A 24,049-nucleotide genomic window follows, 5' to 3' on the forward strand; every position below is an offset into this window, starting at 1 on the left:
TTACATGAGTTACCATTCATGCCTTCAGTCTGTCTGATGTATTAACCATGAGTCATTTTCTGTTCCCTCTCTTATCTCTTTCTGTCAGTCTGTCCTTCTTTTAAGGTACACTTACTTGAGGAGATTCCAGATGTTTTATCGATCACTTCCATTTGTTATTGTAATGTTACAATTCAAATAAATATCTAAACATATATTTCTCATATTTCTTTGGAGCATTTTTACATAGGAGCACATGGCAACACCTAAAGTAAAGTATGAAACTTGAAACCTCTAAAAAAAGTTTGTTCTGTGCATAGTCTATTCACAGTGTAAAGTGTTTTAAGAAGGGAAAAGTAAATCACATCCCAATAAAATTGTTTTGTTGAAAAACATTTTAAAAACGGCTTAATTTTTACATAAAACTGAATGTCTAATACACATTTATTTTAGTAGATTTTATGAAGTGCATGATTAAGAATAAATGATATACTGTATATGTTGTCCTCACTGCAGTGTAGCAGCTGCAGCTATACAACTAGCTAAACTCTTCCTCTAAATGAAGACTCGAGTCGTAGTAAGCTTTAGATGCTCTTCACTGTGGCTCTTTTTCTCCTTTTACAAGGTCAGAGTGAAAACTGTAACAAAGAAAACTATAAAAATTACCATTTAGCTCTGTAACATGTGCCTTTCTCATGTAAATAAGTGAAAATAAAACGTTTTTAAATGCAAATAAATCAAATGCCTTCTTCATATAAGTAATATTTTTTATCGCTAACTAATGAATGTAACTATGAAATTATTCACGATGTTGTTCATCGATATATACGATGTTGCCTCTGTGGCATTTACAGTGTTGAATACATGCAGTAGAACACAGAAATGTATCTGAGTAGATCCGGCTAGCCTCCTCAACTACTGACCAAAAACAACCCGAGAACCAGGAACTTTTTGTCAGGCAAAACCCTTCAAATTAAGAGTCTCTTCAAAATAAAAGTTCATTCGAATTTATACCTGAAAGACAACACACTGTACTTAATTTAGTTTTGTTGTTCTTATTAAACGCATGTACATTTGCTGGCTGAGTGTACAGTTTGTAGATGGCATGATTGTGGCCCTATGCTGGCAGTGTCAGCTCACTTTAAGCACCCGGACTCGGGCCAGTGGTGGCTCAGTACAGTTTTTAGTTGATGTGATTGTGGCCCTATACTGGCAGTGTCTGCTCACTTTAAGCACCCGGACTCGGGCCAGTGGTGGCTGAGTGTACAATTTTTAGTTGTCGTGATTGTGGCCCTATGCTGGCAGTGTCGGCTCACTTTAAGCAACCGGACTCGGGCCAGTGTACTTGGGCCGATTCTGCGGCATCATTCATCCCAGATATGGCATTAGTCTGGCAACCGCAACTGGGCCAATTTATTTTTTCTGGCCTGCCGGATTTGGGCCATTTTTGGGCTGAACTGTTTTGGCTACCTGCCACAACAGGCGCTGCTCCAACAATAAAACTGTTATGAGATTGTAAGACGAAGCCGGTGGTATTTTTATGAATGAGAGTTTTCCCTTTTCCCTTTCGACCAAAATCTTTTGCAAGTATGCGAGAAGATTATAGAGGCAGTTCGCCAGATGTCACGGGATTAAATAGGGGTGGATACCAATGACATTCCGGGTCATGTGTGACGTTGTTGCTATTAAACTCAACCTGTGCATGAGCAAAGAGAGATAAGATTCAGTATGAAGCACTGCCTCTGGCGGTCAGTAAGAACAAAATACTGTAGAACTGTGTCTTTGCTCCACATTGCTGCAACATAAGGCAGAATTGTAAATAAACGCCTGACAGAATGACACATGCTAGGTCGGGATGCACCGAAATGAAAATTCTTGGCCGAAGCCGAACATGATGTGAAACACTTGGCCAAATGCTGAATAATACCGAACACCGAACATGCTTTTTTTGCATTTCTTCTATTTATTAAGCCATTTTTTTTCACTATTGCACAAACTGAATAGTCAAAATGTGCTTTTTATAATTTGTTTTGCTTTTCAATTAAATACAATACAACTTAATATAAAATTGAGTAAAACAAAGTAAATTCAAACAAAAAATTGAGCCCTCTCCCTTCATCAATAGCCTATATTAATTAGGCCTATAACTGACTGCTAAAAGAATGTAATGTAAGTTACTCTGTACCCCTACAACAAAACACTTCATTAAAAACTGTCATTCCACATTAAGAAAGTGAACTATTAGTCAGATATGGTGACCCATACCCGAAATGTACCCTCTGCATTTAACCCATCCAGAGAGTAGTGAACACACGCACAGCAAGTCGTGAACACACGTACACCCGGAGCAGCTATCAGCGCCCAGGGAGCAAGTAGGGGTAAGGTGCTTTGCTCAAGGGCACCTCAGTCGTTACCCACCGGCCCTGGGAATCGAACCGGCAACCTTCTGGTCACGAGTACGACTCTCTAACCATTTGGTCACGAGTACGATTCTCTAACCATTAGGCCACGACTGCCCCTATTAGGTTTATTATTATTATAGGCTACATTGCAAAATGATTTGAGAAAAAAAAACATCCAATGCAAGCAATTCTGACTGATGCTGACTGACAACCATTTCAGTTCACGTCTCTCCTCCAAACTCCGCCCACAAAAGATGACTGTTCTAGAAGGTGCACTCGTGGATGCACCGAACATACTTTGACAAGTTGTTTAGTACAGGGAACTGTGTGCACGCGACCACTGTATGATGTCAAAGAATGTCGCGAGCAGCGGGGCTACTGTCAGACAGCCCGCTTCCGTCTGAAGTAAAGTTACCGACCGGTAAAGATTCGGAAATGTACTTCCGTGCGGCAAGTCCCGTGCTGTGTCTTTCTCTGACACTTTAAAATGCTCCACACACACGCACACACACGCACTGCCAACATGTTTGCGGCAGTAATAAAGCGCACGCGTGTCTCTCTCTGCGCTGGTTGCTGCTTGATCGTATCACGAGTCATGTTCGGTAAAATTTATTCGGCCACTTCACAAATTCGGCCGAACACCGAACTTGCGTTTTTTTGCTATTTTCGGCCGAACATTTTCGGTGGCCGAACAGTCGGTGCATCCCTAGTCTTAGGTTTTACTTATGGGCAGTACATGGATGTGAGCGTTTTCAGACGTTTCAGTGTGGATGGACAGCGTTTCGGAAACGCTTAAAAACGCTAGTGTGGACAAAGATCATTTTGAAAACGAAAACTCAGTTTTCAAATGAAAAAGCACTACTGTAGACAGAGTCTTTTACCATGCAATCTGTAATAGTATCCGATAACACTAGCTAGGTGGTAAGGATTTCCATTTTATTTCTAGAGGAAAAAGAAAAATGATGGAGATCCATAGAGATGCACTAGATATACAGACATGGATATTCTTGAATGAGCCACATTTTTAAGGGTAAATAAAACGATTAGCGATTATGTTAAAGAAAAATTGCCTCTGAATTTTGGTTTCTTCAGCTCTCTTTGTACCTTATATTCATTATGCACTTGTTTCTGTGCAATGCTGTTTTGACATTTTCAAAATCCACACAAACACATGCCTGGTATCTTGCTTTTGTATTGCCCAATGACAACAAACTAGTTCTTTGGCCAACTTGGAGAGTGTGTTTGATGTTTGTCTCATATAGCTGATGAGTATCAGTGCTCTTTAATAAGATTACAGAACGGGTTCATGTGTTGGTTATCTCATTAGATTCATATCAGGGAGAAAGGGGCTTGGCTGTTGTGCATTCACTCTCTGCTCTTGCTTCAGGCAAACTGCTGCATGCTTTGTACTGTTATCACAATCAACTCTGTTCTGGGCTTCCATGGAGATGAACACATAATTAGCATGTTTTTTTTTGTATGCTCCTTTGCTCAAGAGGGTCAACATACTGTCCTGCATGAAGCAACATAAAGTTACAAAGGTGGTTTGGTTATGTCTTGTAAAAATGTATCTCAAAGCAAAATTTTATTGCTAAATGTATTCATTTTAGCATTGGTTCAGATTTTGCATTTTTTTCTTTCTGTATGAAGTCATCAAAAAGGTCTTGTAACACTTGACAAGCTCATTAGCTCATAAGTCATTCGCATTATAGAAAGCTAGTTGGAAGGACACCATTTCCCAAAATAATTCAGAAAGCATTTTTATTATTTTTATCATTTAACTACGTATTAACTCAAATAAAGGAAAACAATGTTCAGTAAATGTTCGGTAGAAATAAGATGAATTGGTAAAGTTAAATTTTTAAATGGTCAGTTCTGGTCCTTGATTCTGATTGGTTGAGCCACATTCTAAAATGTTATAAAATACCCCAATTTACAACTGCTGACCGAATTACATACCCCAAGATGGATCCAGGTGGGCCACAGATTGTATGGCATTTTATGAAATATATAGCTTTATAATAGATTTTATGCAATCAAACATCAGAAAAAATAAGACCAACCAAAAGAATTGACGTTCCAGCATTGAAACACTTAAAATGTTTTTAGTTTAATTAAAATTCTAAGATTTTGGGGTGGTTTCCCAGACAGGGATTATCTTAAACCAGGACTAGGCCTTAGTTTAATGAGGAAATTTAAGTAGTTTTAACAAACATGCCTTACTAAAAACATTACTTGCGTGCAAACCGGCCCTATAAGTTTTATTTGGGGGGGGGGGTCACAAAGCGATGCACTCTACACAAAGGGGGCCTTACAACGAAAATGTTTGAGAACCAATGGCCTAAGCAGAGGTGGAAAAAGTAAAAAAATACAAGTACTACTCAAATACAAGTACTACTACTTTGATGAAATTGTACTTAAGTACAAGTAAAATTACCAGTCAAAAAATCTACTCAAGTAAAAGTAACTTAGTTACTTTTGAAAAGCGGGGGGACCTCTCCTGTTTTGTGCAACACCAACAATAGTCATCATAGTGCCTAATTTTATATTAAAACGGGTTACAAGTGCACTGCTACAAATAAATAATGTTTGCCTTGTTTTGCAGAAACATCACAGAATCCTATAGCAGAAATATTAATGTAACAATTCTTAACTCAATAAATATTTTCTTAAGAAGCAAAATTAAGCCTTAAAAAAGATTGTAAGCCCTGTTTTCTTAATAAATAATCGATGGTACACACAGCTAAGTTTCAGCAGTGAAACCACATATAAATGGTCCCACGTTTGAACGGAATGAGAGTAAACGTGATGATTGACCATTGTATCCTGATTGCTAACATAGCAACATGTTTTCCGTTGATCGCAGTGAACAAGAAACATGAATGTCACGAATCACGTGGAGAAGAACCCAAGTGCAGGCAGCGTATCAGGGGGAAAAACAAAAAATAATTAGAATAATTAACAAGGGACAGGTGTCGGAGTTGAAACGCTGAACAGAAGTTAATGAAGAAAACGAGAGGGTCGGGGCCAAAGACGAGACACCGGAGATAGCGTATATGGAAGGCCTACAGGGCCAAAACGCCTCTCTCCACATAAAACCTAAGCCTTTGCCATGATCCTGCCACAAGACCAAGAAAGACATGACATGATGGGGCAGAATCATGACAGAAGCCCCCCCCCTTAATGAACACCCCCAGGTGTTCACCAAGGGGTAGACTAATGGGACAAGACCGACTGGGTAGCAGACAATAACCAACAGAACATAGTAAACATAACTAGGGGACAGTCTTAGGGGGAGGCGCTCGAGAGCGCTGAGTTTGGGGGGACTGTAGCCGGGGTAGGCTTGGCTGGCGGCCAGACACGGCTAGGGACCGGGCGGACTGCCGGCTGAGTTGCCGACTGGAAGGCCGGCTGAGTCGCCAACTGGAAGGCCGGCTGAGTCGCCAACTGGAAGGCCGGTTGGGACGCCGGCTGGAATGCTGGATTGCGGCTGCTGGTCCGGACTGGACACCGGACTGGACACCGGCTGCACCGGACTGGGCACCGGCTGGGCTGGATCCCGTTCACCCCTCCGTTGCCTCTTCTTCTTAAGTCAAGCCACCCGTCTGGTGGTCGGCTCGAGGTGAAGGGTGCGGCAGGCTCCGGGTTGGAGGCCTCCGAAGAGGACCCCAAGGACTCTCACCTTCCCCGCTTGCCACCGAGGCTGGCTGGTGGTGGAGAGGCTGCAGGGGGTGAGGCGGACGGTGTGGCGACACCCAAAACCTCGATCTGCAAGGGGCTGTCCTCAGGGATGGTCGCCGGCCCCATGAGAGTCTCCACCATGGACGTTCCCCTGGGCTGCTCACGATCCATCACGAGCTGGAGCTGGTCCACGAAGCCCAGGGGTCTCAACCTGCGCATCTCACCTGGCTCAAGGGGTTCATCGAGGCAGCTGTTGAAGATTACCTTCAGTTCTGCCTTGTTGAACCCCGAGTAGCGCGCAGTGGACAGGAAGTCCATGGCGAAGTCTTTCACGGGGGTCCCCTTCTGGCAGAAGCTGAACAGGACTTGAGCCTGGCGGCTCCTAAATGCCTCGTCCGACTCCATGTGCCTGCTGGGTTCTGTAATGGCTTGTTCGTTATGTCACGTATCACGTGGAGAGGAACCCAAGTGCAGGCAGTGTATCAGAGGGTATAACAAAAAAACAAGATTTATTTGAACAACAAAAACAAAGCAAAGACCCACGGTGGGGTGTAAACAGGGAAGCAGGATAATAAAATAGAAAGCAGGAAGAAGACTTACTAACACTTAACTAAACAACACTTGACATAAACTAAACTAGACACTTACTAAAACTTGGCTTGAATATCCACAGAGCAGGAGCAGACACAACATCAAACAGCGTACAAGGAAACAAGCACACAGGTAAGCACAACGAACGAGCACAAGACAATAGACACGAGGGCTTTATATAGGGAGAACAAACAAAGGATAATTAACAAGGGACAGGTGTCAGGGATGAAACACTGAAGGGAAGTTAACGAAGAAACCGAGAGGGGCGGGGCCAAAGACGCAACAGAGTATATGGAAGGCCTACAGGCCCAAAGCGCCTCTCTCCACATAAAACCTAAAGCTTTGCCATGATCCTGCCGCAAGACCAAGAAAGACATGACATGATGGGGCAGAATCATGACAATGAATACCAAGAGTTTAATCCGTTTGATACGTTTCTGCTGTTTTTGGCTGGTTAAGTGAGGCAATTTTAACTAAAACACAGACAAAGACGCTGTGTTTTGTTTATGTTCAGAGCTTCACAGCACGCTCTCGCGGTGTTGCCATGTTTACTTATTTTTAAGAGCTTCGCATTTGTTGTTTAGTCTTTTCTTATGAAGCTGCAGATACATTATATAGTTAGTAAAGTGAACAGTTGCGCGTAATAATTCTTTGCCTTATTAAATGTTTCGATTTGTAGGTTTATTTTGGGCTTGTTATTGTTTGTTGTACTTTTCAACAATGATCTTGCAACACTGTACATCAGGGCTTTTCAAAATGCATGAAATAGCAAGCACATTTTCATATTGTCATGAACGTGGGTGGTGAGGACAAGGACAGAGGACCCAAGTGCAGACAGCGGGTAAGGGGTTAACAAGACAGACTTTAATTATAACTAAAAAATACAAAACAAAGACCCACGTGGGGGAACATAACAAAACATAGCAACAAGGACAGGGACTAACTAGACTAGAAATAATAACAACACTTGACATAACCACAATAAACTAAACTAACTACAGAACAATAACTCACCCACATGACACAAACAGAACACAACAGAACAATGAACCAGCACGAGACAGAAGACACAAGGGCATAATAAAGGGGATAAATCAAGAGGGGACAGGTGCAGGACATGAACTAATTAACAAACAATAACGAGACGAAAGGGCGGGAACAGAGACGCCACACCGGAGAGTGGAAGACCATGAGGGACAAAACGTCACTCTCCACATAAAACAAGAGGTTCTATCATGGTTCTGCCACTAGGTCAAGAGAAGCAAGACAAGGTGGGGCAGAACCATGACAGAAGCCCCTCCTTAAGGAGCAGCATCCTGATGCTCCTCAAGGAACAAACAAGACTAGACAGACTGTGACAAAAAAAAAATTATACAAAACACGACCAAAAACGTGATACATTGGGAAAAAAAAGTCCAAACAAAGACATGGTGCCGGCACGAAGGCTGGCTGGACAGCACATGGTGCCGGCTGGAAGGCCGGCTGGACAGGACATGGTGCCGGCTGGAAGGCCGGCTGGACAGGACATGGCGCCGGCTGGATGGCCGGCTGGACAGGACATGGCGCCGGCTGGATGGCCGGCTGGACAGGACATGGCGCCGGCTGGATGGCCGGCTGGGAGACCAGCTATCACCGGCTGGGCAGGCCTGGATGTCGACAGGACAGGATGTCGGCGGCTGGGCAGTGCTCTCTGGCAGCTGGGCAGCATCTCCGACGGCTGGGCAGCGCTCTCTGGCAGCTGGGCAGCAAACAAGGACAAACACACAAACAGTCGACTCGACAGGCCTGGTCACCAGCTGGGAGGCCGGCAGGGATCTGCAGCGGGAACAGGACACCGGCGGCCTCAACCCTGGAGGGGAATCCGACGACCTCAACCCTGGAAGGGAGCCCGGCGGTCTCGACTCTGGACTGGAGACCGGCGGCCTCTACCCTCCAAGGGAGTCCGGCGAATTCAACCCTGGAAGGGAGTCCGGCGGCATCGTCCCCTCCCGCTGAGATCCCTCTGTCTGCTGGGTCCGACGTTGGCTGGTTCATTCTGTCAACCCACATGACAAACGACAGAACACAACAGAACAATGAACCAGCACGAGACAGAAGACACAAGGGCATAATAAAGGGGATAAATCAAGAGGGGACAGGTGCAGGACATGAACTAATTAACAAACAATAACGAGACGAAAGGGCGGGAACAGAGACGCCACACCGGAGAGTGGAAGACCATGAGGGACAAAACGTCACTCTCCACATAAAACAAGAGGTTCTATCATGGTTCTGCCACTAGGTCAAGAGAAGCAAGACAAGGTGGGGCAGAACCATGACACATATGACTTTCTTGCACCGAGCTTACATAAGAGAGAGACATATGATGCACGTTTAAATGTCATTAAAGCAGAAGTTGTTCAGTTCCATACACACTGCATAAATGTGGTGCAGACACATTAGTGAACCGTGCGTCTACAAAATGGGATTAAACACTTAAAATATAGCATTTTGCACAAATGTTGTTTTGACTTTTACTAAACTGTCCAAACGTCTTATTAGTTATCAATGCAACAAGGGTACGAGCAGTATTTAAACAAATATTATTTATCTTACCTCAACATTCTTGCATAAAAGGATTTTTATAAAATGCTAGTTTGCACAGCGTCCATAATCCTGCTTTGAAGCCAAAATGGTTGCTTAAATATGGCCAGGGGTTTACTTCATATTCTTCAGCATTTAGAGTTCGATAGGGTTTCACCTTAGGACAGGTGCACTATACCGATGTTTAACTTCTCCGTCTCCATCGCTCTTCTAATCTGGTGTTGGCGCAAACTCAAACTTGCGCCCACTATTCACTGGAATAATTTCCGGTCGCATTTTTTCCTTGCAATATTTTCTTCTTTTTTTTACTCAGTAACGGATGTGATTTTAAATATAGCGAAGTACAAACATCACACAAATCATACTTAAGTACAAGTAAAATTACAGATTTTAAAAGCTACTTAAAGTACAAGTACACAAAAACCTTCTCAATACAGTAACGCAAGTAAATGTAATTCGTTACTTTCCACCTCTGGGCCTAAGTATTACTGCACCACTGTTGTTGCGTCTGTGTTGCTCTGTTGCAGCCACAACTGTTTCTGAGGAATTAAAACAAAGATCAGGTAACATGCTATTTCATGCATTCTGATTTCTTTACACTGTTAAACATGCTGGTTTCTCATGCTTAACATGGTCAACATATTAAAAAACGAGTTGGACGTATGACGTAGTATTTCTGTGCTTGATACACTCCCCAAGCACTCCAACTTGTTTCGGAAAAAAAATTATAAGCCTGGATCCCGGTTTCGTAACAGGGATCCTATTCCTTTTATTTGGCAATTCAAGCAAGGCAAAAAAAAAAATGCCCGCCCACGCGCCAACGACGAGCATAGAAAGATCCGCCTACCATCAAGATTGACTGTTCTGCGTCAAGCTTGGCTGCGCTGTGGGTCTGCACTGCAACTCATTACTCTTGTGATAGGGAGAGAAGTGATGTTTGTTCACGGCATTTCAGTGATGGGTGTTATACATACTGTGGATATAACGCTGGATTTGGAAATCGTTTGAAACTGATAGTAGGCGTGGTCCCAGTGCTAAAATATGTTGGACATGAACTGCACGCGGTAAGTGAAACGAAGTCATTATGTCTGTGTTTTGTTGGAATGGGTGTGTACGTGCTTAATTTAAAAACATGAAGGGATTAATGCGATGATTTAGAATTAGAATTTTTAAGTTTTACTTAATTAATATCGCATATAGGAATTTATAGTCCGTTTAATATTTGACCTGTGCTTCTCTCTCATTTATCTTAAATGTGTGCTTTTCACTGTGCGTGTGTGTGCGTGTTTGTGTGTGTGTGTGCGTGCTTGTCTGCGTGTGCGCGTCTGTTTGTCTGTGCATTTGCGTGTGTGTCTATGTCTATGTGTGTTACGTGTGCATATTGTGTGTGTGGAGTTTTTTTTATGTGGGATTGTCTGTATTCTGTGTCAATATGTATCATGTTCAGCTGCTTTGTAATAATGAAAATTGTAAAAAGCGCTATATAAATAAAGTTGACTTGACTTGACATGTGTTGTGTGCTCGTGCTGTAGTGCCAGCCCACTGCCAGCCTCCAGCAGCTCATGTTTTTCCGGAAATAATCGTACAGCTGTATCTATATTTTATAAATGTGATCATACTAAACACTCTTCGAAGATACGACGTATGCATTACTTCTGTATTGGTACTCAAGATTAATATGAGATTGGCAGAAACTGCGTGTGATACATGATCTTTAAACATTTTTACCTTTGAAAATATTTTTCCCGCTGTAAAATAGCTTGATTGTAACTCTTCACCTCAGCTTTAAGTATACTCAGATACATGAATGTGCAAATTATCACCACCTCCACTCAATCGCACTCGGCAGTTCCAGAAGCTGCTAATGCTGAACAAAATATTTTTGCTTTGGCTTTGATTTTACACAATATTGTCTGTGAAAACCACCAGTCAAGTTTTAGTCCACTAAATATATCACAATATCATATACATTTTAGATAAAAATTCGTTTTCATTGGTGAAAAAATGTTGTTGACAAAACTAAGAGAATAAATGTAATGTTTTAAAATTTACTGTTAAAAACAAATGTACTTTTTTAACATATAGAGGAAGAAAGGGGAAGAGAAAGAGGATAAAGAAAAACAGATTATAATTTTAAAGTCTAATACTAAATATAAAATTCTGACTGTTCTTCTCTGTAATTTCCTCTGCATTGCCCCCAGTTTAAAACTGAAATGTGAAGGTTCTGTATTACTTAAAATGTGGTTTAGTTTTGATACAACTCTCTGGGAATTCTGGAGATCAGAGATTATGGTGATGACAATGGAATCAATTGTACAAGTGTTGAGGGAGATTCATGTAACAGGTTGTCATGATATGTGCTGCTTGATTCTCTTCTAATAGACCATTGTAAAATTCATATTATATCAAAGTTTGTGTGTCTGTGTGCGTGCGTGCGTGCGTGTAGTTGTTATCCCTAAGGTAAATAGTTAGACTGGTGAGAAGAAACTACACATTTTCCAAACATCTTTATTTGTTTCCTCAGGCTGATTTCTTATTTCTCAGATTCCCACTAGTCAGAGTGTGCATGTCCATCTGTAGAACTATTGGTACTGCAGGTACCACCACTGACAACAATAGATCCTACCTCATGACTATTCTGCTTCTTCTGTTTGGATATTTTGGCAGTGCTAAACTCTGAATAGCGTTGCATGCCACTCCTTCCATTACAATAAATTCATTCTCAAATTTGAGTGCAGTATCTGTAAATAGGGCTGTAGTCAAGTCCACCATTGTTGAGTCCAAGACAAGTCCAAGACCAGGACTAGTCGAGACCGAGTCAAGTCCGAGTCCAAAGAGGTTCGAGTCCAAGTCAAGTCCAAGTCCAGAGAGGTTCGAGTCCAAGTCAAGACCGAGTCCAATTGAGACAGTCAAGAGAGACAGAAAAAAATCATGACTACAAGACCACATAGTTAGCTATTGATAATTTATGTGATGCAAGAGACAGCATATCTTCTATTCTAAGATAATCATTTTCATTATTGTTTGTAATGATCAAAAAGCAGATAAAATAAGGTCATTTTATTTTTACTATATAGGTATAGCACTAAAGTCACAAAGCCGAAGTGTAACTGTTTATTACTTTTTTAAGGAACTTTTTTATCAGCCCTCCTAACAGCAAGGTTGTGCAGCAATGAACACTTTTGTGCGTGTGTGTGCGTGCGTGTGCGCGCCTGCCTGTGCACGTGCGCGTTCGATAGAGGAGCCGCTAGAGAGAGCAGAGGCTCCACGGGTCGTTTATAAGCACGTTCATAAGCACGTCGGTGCCCATCCTTAAATAACATGTTCATCACAATGACAATAAAAATACGATCAATCTTATCTTTAAGCCCTACTTTCCAAACTTTCTAAAATACTCAAATGCAATGCTAACTCTGAAACATGGCATTAACTTACCTCTCTTTGTGATGCCTTTGCAGGTGTCTTACGAAATTGGATGTTGTCCCACATGTTTCGGGTAAAGTTTTGTTGCAAAAAGTTTCCTTTTAAGCGCACTGTCGATACATTTATTATGGTTTGTAAAACCAATCTGTATTATGCCGCTGCTCGCTGACATCGTGACTGATGAATGATTGACGCTGGTTCGCGCCGCGGTAGTGATGTTTCGTTCGTGAACGAATCGTTCATTTTGAACGAATCTTTTACGTGAACGAATCGTTCTCGTTCACGAAATGCAATGACTCATATTTCTCGTTCACTGAAATCTCTCCCTCGAGCACAGAGCGTCTTGGCTTAAAAGAGTGTCTAAAGCACGAGCCAATGGCGTTCGAGAGTGAGCTTTGACAAAGCATATGATTGGTTGAATGAACAGAACGAATACGCCCTTCACTGAACGAGCCTGTGTTTGAGTCTGAACGAGACCCGCTGATTCTCGTTCATGAACGAAATTAACGATCAGTCATCTCGTTCGTAAGTGAACGAAAGGACCCGCTGATTCTCGTTCGTGAACGAGCTGTTACTTCTGCCTCGTAAACGAAATGAAAGATGAGGTCTCTTGTTCAACAAGTACAGAAACGGACACAATGTAAAGATCCTTACGAAAATAATTCAATAATGCAAGCTGATGGTTAAATGTAACAAAGACAAATTAACATTGTCATTTTTATTGCATGGAAAATGTCAAGCCTGTTTACTCAGTTATTGTACTGCAAGCACAGGTGTTTGTGTGCATTTTGTATCATTTATTGTTCTTTCAAATAAAAACGACTTCATTACGTTTAATTCATGTCATGCACTTCTCTAAAAACTGTAAAACAAAAAAGTATTGGTTAGCTCTCATTCGCGTCACGTCAGCAAATAGCATTCCAGTTCCGGCTGTGAAGGGACGTGTAATTGGTTAGATCTTCCACTGAACGAATACGCCCACTCTGACCTAGTCTTTGTTGATTCTGAACGAGAGAGAGAGATCTCGTTCGTGAACGAATTGAACGAACTGGTACATGTCGTTCATGAACGAAATGAACGAATTGAACGAGAGTGTACAGTGTAGGTGGGTCATTTAGCATGTGAGTCTCGTTCAGCAATCAGCAGAAAGCGGATGCACAGTGTTACAGGTAGGCTACTTTGCACGCTTGTTTATTTAAAATACATAAACTTTACGTTTAACATAATCCCAGATTTATGAATGTGTAAATGACCAAACAATTAACTTTTTAATTATGCAGAAAAACCTTGTGCGTTGGTCATCTGAACCACTTATTTAGACTTATTTTATTTATTTAATGAGTAGATCAGAGACACACATTTTAATAAAGCCTGTAATCAGTTTATACGTCCATTAATACGTACGTTGACATAACACAACTCTTTTTCGCCACCTGCTGGCGTATTATAGAAATGGTCACTGAACGAATCAGTGAACAAATCTGAACGAATCATTTTTGTGAACGAACTGAAAAAGAACGAATCACTCAAATGAATCATAATTCCCATCACTACGCCGCGGACGATTCATTCATTCGAACCGGTTCTTTCTTTTGAGTGAACCGGTCGAACCAGTTCAGCTGATTCGTTCCCGTTTAGCGTCTCCCGTAAACACTTAATATCATCCACAAATTAATTCAGTTATTCACTTTCTGGCGTGCATGACAGTCCCGTGGACTTGAACCAATATACCGGAGTTATTTAATTACAACAACAGCACACACTGAACTGAACTGCTGTGTGAAAAGAGAATGTATGTGCACGCGCAGCTCTCGTTCTAGAGTCGAGAGTCGGCAACAGTTTTCGGATCATTAGTTTTCTGATCACAAGAATATTGCTCGATCAATGTTTTGTTTTGAAGGAGAAAATAAAACATATATCGCTGGACTCGGACGAGACCGACTAGAACATTTGCGAGACCAATGACCAAGTCCGAGTTCAAATACCAACGAGTCCAAGACAAGTCCGAGACGATAAAAAAACGTCTCGAGACCGGACTCGAGTACTACAGCACTATCTGTAAACGGTGAGATTCTTAGAACCACACCGGCATTTTTGGGTCACAGAAGACATTTAAACTTCATTTATAATTAACAGCTATTTTTAAATGGAGTGAGAGAGATAGAGGAAATGGAGCAGTGAAGACGTAAAAAAAGCCTTAAAACTGCCCCAGATTCTCTATTGAATGAAACACATCAGCAATGTGCTCGCTGATCAATGTGACTATAAATCATTTACTTCTACACCAGATGGTTCTGGCTGTGAAACTTACCTTATTATCAAGACTCTCACAAGGTAAGCTGTCTGAACACCAGAAGAGGTATGAATTAAAAAAGCAGTTTCATCTGTTCTCTTTTTGTTTTCCTTTATTGTCTATGGACAGTGAGCTAATAACTTTCAGTGGTCCAGCGTACGGTGCTATATTTTTTTTACTGGGTTTTATGGTCGGCTGTGGGTCTACACTTCTGATAAATGGCTTGCGTTGTACTCTGCAACCACCCCCCCCAGCCCCATGGCCCTCTAAGAAAAAAAGAAATCATATGAAAATATCATTTTTCACTTCCACTCCAAAGTCTGTTCTGCGCCAAGCATGATGAGTGGTATTATAGGACCCAATGTGTCTGCCTGCTGCTGGGAAGTGTCATAACACAGGGATTGTGTAGATTCAGAATAGCTCTTTTAATACTGTGTTTGAGCCATCCAAACTTAAAGCAGATGTAACACGCAATTTCTGCCAATCTCATATTAACCTTGAGTACCTATAGAGTAGTATTGCATACTTCGTATCTTCGAAGAGTCTTTAGTTTGATCACATTTATAAAAGACAGATACAGACACACGATGATTTCTGAAAACAGGCAAGCCCTGAATGCGTTCAGGGGGGCAGTAGTACAGCTAGGGTGACCAACACCCAACAAACCAAATGTGGGACAGGTAATCCGTTTGTGTAGGACAATGTGGGACACCATTGAAAGGTAGCGCGAAACTGTGATATAATAACAGAATGAAAACAATTTTATATTGTTTTAGCTTATAAAAATAATTTGTTATTAAGTCAATTCCAACTACAACATAATTAAGGCATAGATAAAATGTTATACAACAAAACAATTTTAATGGCGATTTCAATTTAAGGTTCACTGTCTCTTTAAATTTTGAGCACAGATCAGACGCGGAGTTATCATTTTGTAAACTTTGAAGATCTTCTCAAAAAGAGAAAACTAAAGGAACAAAGAACAAACAAATAATGAAAAATAATTTGAAAAAAAAATAGTTTGACTGAAACCCCTGCCGTCTTCTCGTACATTGGATAAAATGCAGTCCCTGCATAACTGTTAATTCACTATAAGTTTGTGTTGTGTAATTTATGCACATACATGCCGATTGCCAACAAAACACAGCCTGTAGTGTTCTCGTGCAGTGTGTTGAAACTCTGACTAAACACCAAGTTAAACCGTAGCCAATGAAGATAAAGTTGTAGTAAGGTTGATAATTTACTGTCACTCTTTGTCATTAACATGTTGCAGTGAAAACTGTAATAAAACAATACAGCAATATTCAGTGTCTATGTCTTGATTAATCATCCAATTATAAATGTCTGTTACAAACAATCACTGCTGTTCTCACTGTAGTTGCAACTGTAATGTCTATTAGCATTACTGCTAGCTTGTTTTTAACAACTTTTCAGACACCATCTTTTAAACAAAATCCTTACAAATATATAATCTTTAGCATGTCACATACAGTAGATGAATTTACGGCATTGCCTCTACGATGGATTATAGTGGATGTGATGGATTATTAGTGAAAGCTCACCCTCGCTGCATCCGAAATCGGATACTGTGACAGTACGTACTTAATTTGAATAAGTACCTACCTATTGGCTGTTAAAACAGTACGTTCTATATAGTATGAGTGGGAGTAGTATGAATACATTTCGGACATACTGCGTCCGCCATGTCTTTTGGTCATGTCATGTGACCCGAATGCTCTTTGACCTATGACGTATTAACACCAACCTATACGTGAGCGTTGATAAAAAACATAATTTAGTCACTAGAAATTAATGTATTGGCATTTATATTAAAAACAAACGTCCGCCTTAAAGTTTTTCGCTATATTTATTTGATTTACTTTTGAAATTTGACCGTTGCTCAACTCCCGTGGCATCATGGGATATAAAAGTGTCCATCTGATCCACACTCACGAATCTCGGCGGAAGTAGTAGACCATCCGGGTATTTCTCGCTGTAACGAGGTTCGCACTGACACAGGCTTTTTATTGTCACTTTAACAAGAGAGGTATACAATTCAATATAACACAAAATAAGAGCGGCTATTCCTTCAGCACGCTGCGAGCAGGTAATAATCCAGTAAAGTCCTCCGTGTGATCTCCACCGGGTAAGAAGTCCTTGTTTGACAGCCCGTGGTCAGTTCGTCTCTCTCTCTCCCTCGTGTCGGTGTCGGTTTGGACCTTATATGCTGTCTCTCCGCGCCCTTACTGGAACGAGACACAGATGTTGGTTGTTTGCATTTGCTCCACTTACTCTCTGCTCGTCTCCAGGCTCTCTCTCCTGCTCTCTCCTCCTCTCTCAGACCTCGCTATACCACGCCACACTCGCCTACTGTTTTTTGCATATTGAGGTTTCGGACATACTATTCATGACTCATACTCATTTTTGCATATTATATCGTATGGAAGTAGGCGATTTCAGACACAGCCCATGTCTGTCTCATTGTTTTCGTGCAGAACCAGGAAGGACTAACAGGAAGTGACTAAACAGGCAGTGACATCATCACATAACATGATATTCATTTTTACAAAGCACGGGCGCATCCCCACCTCTGACTGAGGTAGAGAGGATGCCCCGAAACTTGGGAGGGCGTCTGGCGAACTGGATTGCGTAGCCGAGATGGATCGTCCTCCCTAGCCAGCCTGGTGGCCTGGGAAGCTGAGCTGAGCTCGGAACCGTCCCTCTCCGATCCCCCAGCAATGGAGTGGCTGGGGTCGGGCCCAATGGTATTCTCGATCTCCTTGGGGTCTTCACATGAGGGCCGCTTTTGCCACGGCTGCTGATGGGGTGATGGTCTCCTCTTCGATGTCTCTTCCGGAGGGGCCGCCTGAGTGGGGGGTGCTAGAGCCGGAGGGCGTCGAAGAGGATCAGGGCTGCTGGGAAGCAGACGTTGCACGGGACTCGACGGCCGAGGGCGGCCGAGTCGTGGCGGGGGAGGATATGCTTGATATCCTCTGTCTGCTTCTTTACTGTCGAGAACTGCGGCTCGACAGTATCTCCAAACAGCTCCCTCCCTTGCAAGATGGGTGCGTCGAGAAAGCGGGCCTTCTCGGCGTTACTCATCTGTGCAAGATTCGGCCAGAGGTGTCTCTCATGGACCACAAGTGTGGACATCGCCCGACCCAGGGCCCGCGCGGTCACCTTGGTCGCGCGTAGAGCGAGGTCGGTGGCAGCGCGGAGTTCCTGCATAAGCGCTGGGTCGGTCTTACACTCGTGGAGCTCTCTCAACGTGCCGGAAAGGGGGCATTCCAGGTCTTACTAAGTTCCTCATGCACTTCTGGTAAACACGGCACTGGGGGCGGGCGCGGCTTGGATCCGCGCTCAAACCCGAGGCGCCATGTAGCCAGCCACGAGCGCTGGGAGAGGCAGTGCGGGCACTGCAACCCGACGCTCACGGCGTCCCGGGAAAGCATGGCTGACATTTCGACGTCCGCTTCTTCTTGGGCTCGACCCCACGAGGGAGGGAGCCCAAGGAATTGTTGGAGTCGGATGGCAGTACGTCACCCCCCGATGCTGCAAGAGACATTTCGTAATCACACATCGTGTCCGAATACGTGTTTGAGGAACAAGATGGTAGGACCGTCTCCTGGGGAACGGTCAGACGAGCGAGACGAGGTGCGAACGGTCACGCTCACAGTAATCCTCATATCACCCTCGCTGCTTGCCATAGCGGGTGGCAGGGCTGTAGTCCTGCCGTCATGGAACGGGGAGCATAAGAGGTGGTGGCTGAGTCCCGTGGGAACACACCCACCTGTGACGCAACGTCTGAATCATCAACCGCCCGCAGTGCGGGCAGGACGTATCCACAACGTCTGCCCCAGCGTACTGGAAGCAGACATCGTGTCCGTCCCCCTCCTCGATGAGTGTGTTGCACCCCATGAGAACAGCGGGACATGCCACGCTGGAGAAATTTGCTCTTTTAGAGAAAAAAACTCGAACACTTCTGGAACTGCCGAGACGCCCAGGGGAAGTCGCTGCAGGAAGGGACAGTCCGCTGCACCACATCATAAGATTACAGCAGTAATTCGGCGTAGAGATTGAAGTCTCGAAGTCGATCAGTGTGAAGGCTCCGAAGAACAAAAGGTGAATGAATGCAGCACGCCGTCTCCCTTTTATACCCGGATATCCGCGGGCGGAGTCCGGCATGCAAATTTCATTCTCCAATTTCATTGGCCTTTTCTAAACTAGTCAGAAGTTGATAGGTTTTCAAGATCAAACCATATCTGTCAGCTCGACACAACGTCGAGAGACCGACAGAAAGGGAACTCATAGATACTAGTGTTTTTGAGTCTTATCATAGTAAATATTTAAGTATACTACAGTATTTATAGTATTTACAAATGACTAAATGTAAATGTATTTGCTACAATTTATCCAATTACTACAGTTAATACAACAACATATTCTAGTGCAAAGTATAATACAGTTTACTATAGTAAATACAAAATGTTTAATCTAAATCTGTGTTTTTTGTATAGATTTGAATTATATGGCACATCATCGTGATACTACATGGTATCGAGATACTTCAGCTGGTATAGTATCGTAAGACATGTTTATGGTACCGTAACAACCCTAATGCCCAGTACCTTTGTGAGGTTTTACCCCCGTGTCTTACACGCTAACAGCAGGTGAGACCGGTGCCTGGGTGGTTGTATGCCTGCGAAAGCGCCTTCTCCCCCCTTCGATGAGTCAGTGCACTATTGAGCCTCCCTACTTCCCCCACAGGGTATAGGCATTCCATCCATCACTAAGCATTGGCAATATTGGTAGCATACCGGGCGGAGCGGTCTGTTTTACCAAGTCCGGTTGTGGTAGTCACCCCTATTCAGGTGGACCCCTATACTTGGACTATTGCCCGATACGTAGTGACTCCCATGCAGGGTCGTCCCGTATCTTGTTGTGTGCTCCCTACTCGGGTTCACGCATCATATTCCATGTAGTTCTCCCCACTGGTGAGACCATGTTGGTGTCTCCACATGTAACCTCCCCTTGCGGTAGGATGTGGTCTCCATAGCACACTCTTTCAGAAGAGAGAGCAATGCTTCCCAGTGTTCCCTTACGGTAACACGTGGGTAAAGTAACGTAACACATTTATTTATTACATAACATAAAACACATGATACTGATACAAAACAATTAAAATATTAAAAAAGTACAAATATTCCAAGTGTACTGAGGTCAAACGATCAATTTGTAACCAGGACTACATTTATATTTTTTCTTTTTTTGGTCCAGACCAAAATAACCAAGAGAACTGAACTACAAATATGAATGCACCCTAAATGACATTTGCTTCGTCATATGATTACACTCGCCTGCTTGTGTGGTAGCTGTATGTCATGATTCTGCCCTTCTGGTCATGTTTTTCTCAGTCTTGTGGCAGGATCATGACAGACCCACGTGTTTTGTGTGGAAACGCATGATCATTGGTTGTTTATGATGGTCATGCGTTCTCATGTCTCGTCTCTGGACCCCGCCCCCTCGTTCCCTCGTTAGCTTGCCCTCAGTGTTTGATTGCCATTTCTTCACTCAGTGGAGTATGTCCCCGTGTCTTTGATTATTCCCTGTCTGGATTACGTTGTTCCTGTTTCTCTGTGCACCGTCTTGTGTTTGGACTTATTATTGATATATATTGGAGTTGGTTTATTTTGCCACCTCGTGGGAAGTCTTTTGTTTGTTAATCTTTATTGTTTCCGGTTTTACCCCATTGTGGGTTTTATTGTTTATTAATAAAAGTCTTTGGGTTAACCATTTCCCTGCCTGTTCCTGGGTTCTGTCCACCATCTGATTCCTGACAGCTGTATAAATTCATGTACAATTAACTTTATTTGTGCGGCCAGCTAGCTAGGACCTGAATGGCAGCTTAGCGGAGAAGCTCTGCGAGGCCGTGCACAAATTCAAATCAACGCACGCGTTAAATCTTTAAACAAAGCATATGTCAAAACCTTCGGCAACAAAACAGTGTGACATTTTTACTCGAGCACGCCAGACCAGCGCTAAAACGACTTTATCGAGCGCGTCAAGTGAAGTGGAAGCTAACCACATGGATAGCTTGGCCGAAGTTTTAAACAAACTCAAATCCCTTCGTGCAGAGATTGGAACGAAGCTGGACAACATTGATACCCGTCTGGCTGATATGGCAAACTTGATGGCCGCTCTGGAAAGTAAAGTCTCAGATGTGAAGAGAGATGTCTCTTCTAATGCAGTGCATATTGAGGAGGCAGAAGGCCGCATACATGACACAGAAAAAACGCTTCATAAAACAGAAGCTGCATTTTATTCGGCTATCATGCGAATCGCCTACCTCGAATCAAAGACTGATGACTTGGAGAACCGGGTCAGAAGGAAGAATCTCCGGCTCTATGGCATTCGAGAGGGCACTGAGGGTCACAAAACCCTCTTGGAATTTATAAACGAGATGTTGCCACAATGGCTGCGACTGGGCCCGGCAAATCATTAACCCTAGAGCGGGTTCATCGCATGTTAGCATCTGGGAGGCCAAATCAAAACAGAGCAATACTTATACGCTTCTTAAAATTCCAGGACAAATAATTTGTTTACCATGAATCAAGGTGGCGAGAAATCCCGAACGACGGGGTCAAGATATCTTTCGCGCAGGACGTCTCTGCGGAAACGGTATGGATTCGACGAGGATTCAACGCAGTGACGAAATTGTTCGTGGATATCAAAGCTTTCTGTGGATTTTAGCATAACCCCTGCAAGCTTTGAGTGCTATACAACGGCAAGATTAATCTCTTCTCAGTGCCACAAGAATCTGAAGAGTTCTACAAAAGTACCCAGTCAACGTAGAGTCCACAGTTGGGTGATCTATGGATCATTATGCAAAATATTTGAAAAGCTATGGACAACAGCGAACTTTAGTTGGTATGTGTTATATATTATTTTTTTTATTATTATTTTTCTCGAAAATAGTATGCATGTTATTCTGTAATGATTCGCTGTAGGGAGGCACTGAGTTGACTTGGTTTTATAGACCTAGTTTGTAGGATACGAATTAGGCCACGTGTTTTGAGGTGGATAAATTCTATTTTCTTACAGTTTAAAGGGGGAAATTAATATCATAAGTTGAATGTGCATGGTCACAAGTGTTGTCATTGTCAGAATCTTGGGCTAGGATACGCTGGCTAGTTGCTCCTCAAATACTGTGGATCAGCGTCCCTCAGATTTTGAAATAAGGGGAGGGGGGTTGGCATTTCAGTTGGAAGTGCCATAGTTAAATATTGAACAGTTAGAGGTTCAGAGTATGTATGTGTGGGTAAGGGAAGTGACACATTTACATTTATACCTGTAACCATTTTTACTTTGTTTTCTTTTCTTTTTCTTATGTTTACATTTTGATATGGTAACTTATGGAGACAAAAACCATCAGACAGTCTGAATATTAGAATTACAAGTCGTAATGTCCGTGAAATGAGAAAATTGGCCAAACTGAAACAAGTATTGAATAGGATAAAACACCTTAAATCTGAATATATATTTTTTACAAGAATCACACCTGGCTGCATTAGATATAAGGTGCTGGTCATATAATTAGAATATCATCAAGAAGTTGATTTATTTCACTAATTCCATTCAAAAAGTGAAACTTGTATATTATATTCATTCATTACACACAGACTGATATATTTCAAATGTTTATTTCTTTTAATTTGATGATTATAACTGACAACTAATGAAAATCCCAAATTCAGTATCTCAGAAAATTATTATATTACTTAAGACCAATACAAAGAAAGGATTTTTAGAAATCTTGGCCAACTGAAAAGTATGAACATGAAAAGTATGAGCATGTACAGCACCCAATACTTATTTGGGGATCCTTTTGCCTGAATTACTGCAGCAATGCGGCGTGGCATGGAGTCGATCAGTCTGTGGCACTGCTCAGGTGTTATGAGAGGCCAGGTTGCTCTGATAGTGGCCTTCAGCTCTTCTGCATTGTTGGGTCTGGCATATCGCATCTTCCTCTTCAAAATACGGTGAGTTTGCTGGCCAATTAAGAACAGGGATACCATGGTCCTTAAACCAGGTACTGGTAGCTTTGGCACTGTGTGCAGGTGCCAAGTCCTGTTGGAAAATGAAATCTGCATCTCCATAAAGTTGGTTATTCACATTCATAGATCATTGCCCTTTCAAGTTGCGAAAACTATTCAGGACCCTTCTGGTACATTTATCATTGTCCAGGGGAGTATTTTAACACAAAAGTTAAATCTCATAAATATTTATGGCGCAAACAATCACACCCCAGTATTTTTTTAAATGTTATTTATTACTTTGTCTGCCTTGGAGGGATTTAATATTATCGGAGGAGACTTTAACTGTACCCTTGATCCACAAATGGACAGATCTACCCAAATTGATACAACTCATATACAAACTAGAAAAACAATAATTGATTACATGAAGGACCTTAGATTAACTGAAATTTGGAGAAAGTTGAACCCAAACAAAAGAGAATATTCATGTTATTCAATCTCGTATAAAACTCAGTCACGTATTGATTATTTTGTCATTTCTAGGGAATTGTTGCCTAACGTAAAAGAATGCTGGTATAACAGTATAGTAATCAGTGACCATGCAGCAGTATCTGTCACAGTCCTGCATTCTTGGTTCTGTATTCGTCTGCCATGTGCGCTGTGTTCCTGTTGTCTGTGAAAACCCCTGTCAAGTCGAGTTTAGTAAGTCTTTAGTTTAGCTTTTGTCCAGTGTTGTTTATTTTAGTTTAGTCTTAGTTAGTCTACGTCCTGTCTGCTTCCTGTTACCTTGTTTTCTTGTTTATATCCCCATCGTGGGTGTTTGCTTTGTCTTTTTGTCTTGTGAATAAAGTGTTTTGTTAACCCCATCTTTGCCTGCCTGCATTTGGGTTCTCGCCACGTATTGCGTGACAAGTATCTATGGAAATACATTTGGGTAGATTTCATCATTGCTCTAGATGGAAGCTGCAAACATGTCTGATACAGTGTGTGTGTCTATCTCTATGTGTGTTAGTACGTGTGCATATTGTGTGTGTGGAGTGTTTTGTATGTGGGTATGTCTG

Source organism: Triplophysa rosa, linkage group LG2 (genome assembly GCF_024868665.1).
Source record: "Triplophysa rosa linkage group LG2, Trosa_1v2, whole genome shotgun sequence".
Taxonomy (NCBI): domain Eukaryota; kingdom Metazoa; phylum Chordata; class Actinopteri; order Cypriniformes; family Nemacheilidae; genus Triplophysa; species Triplophysa rosa.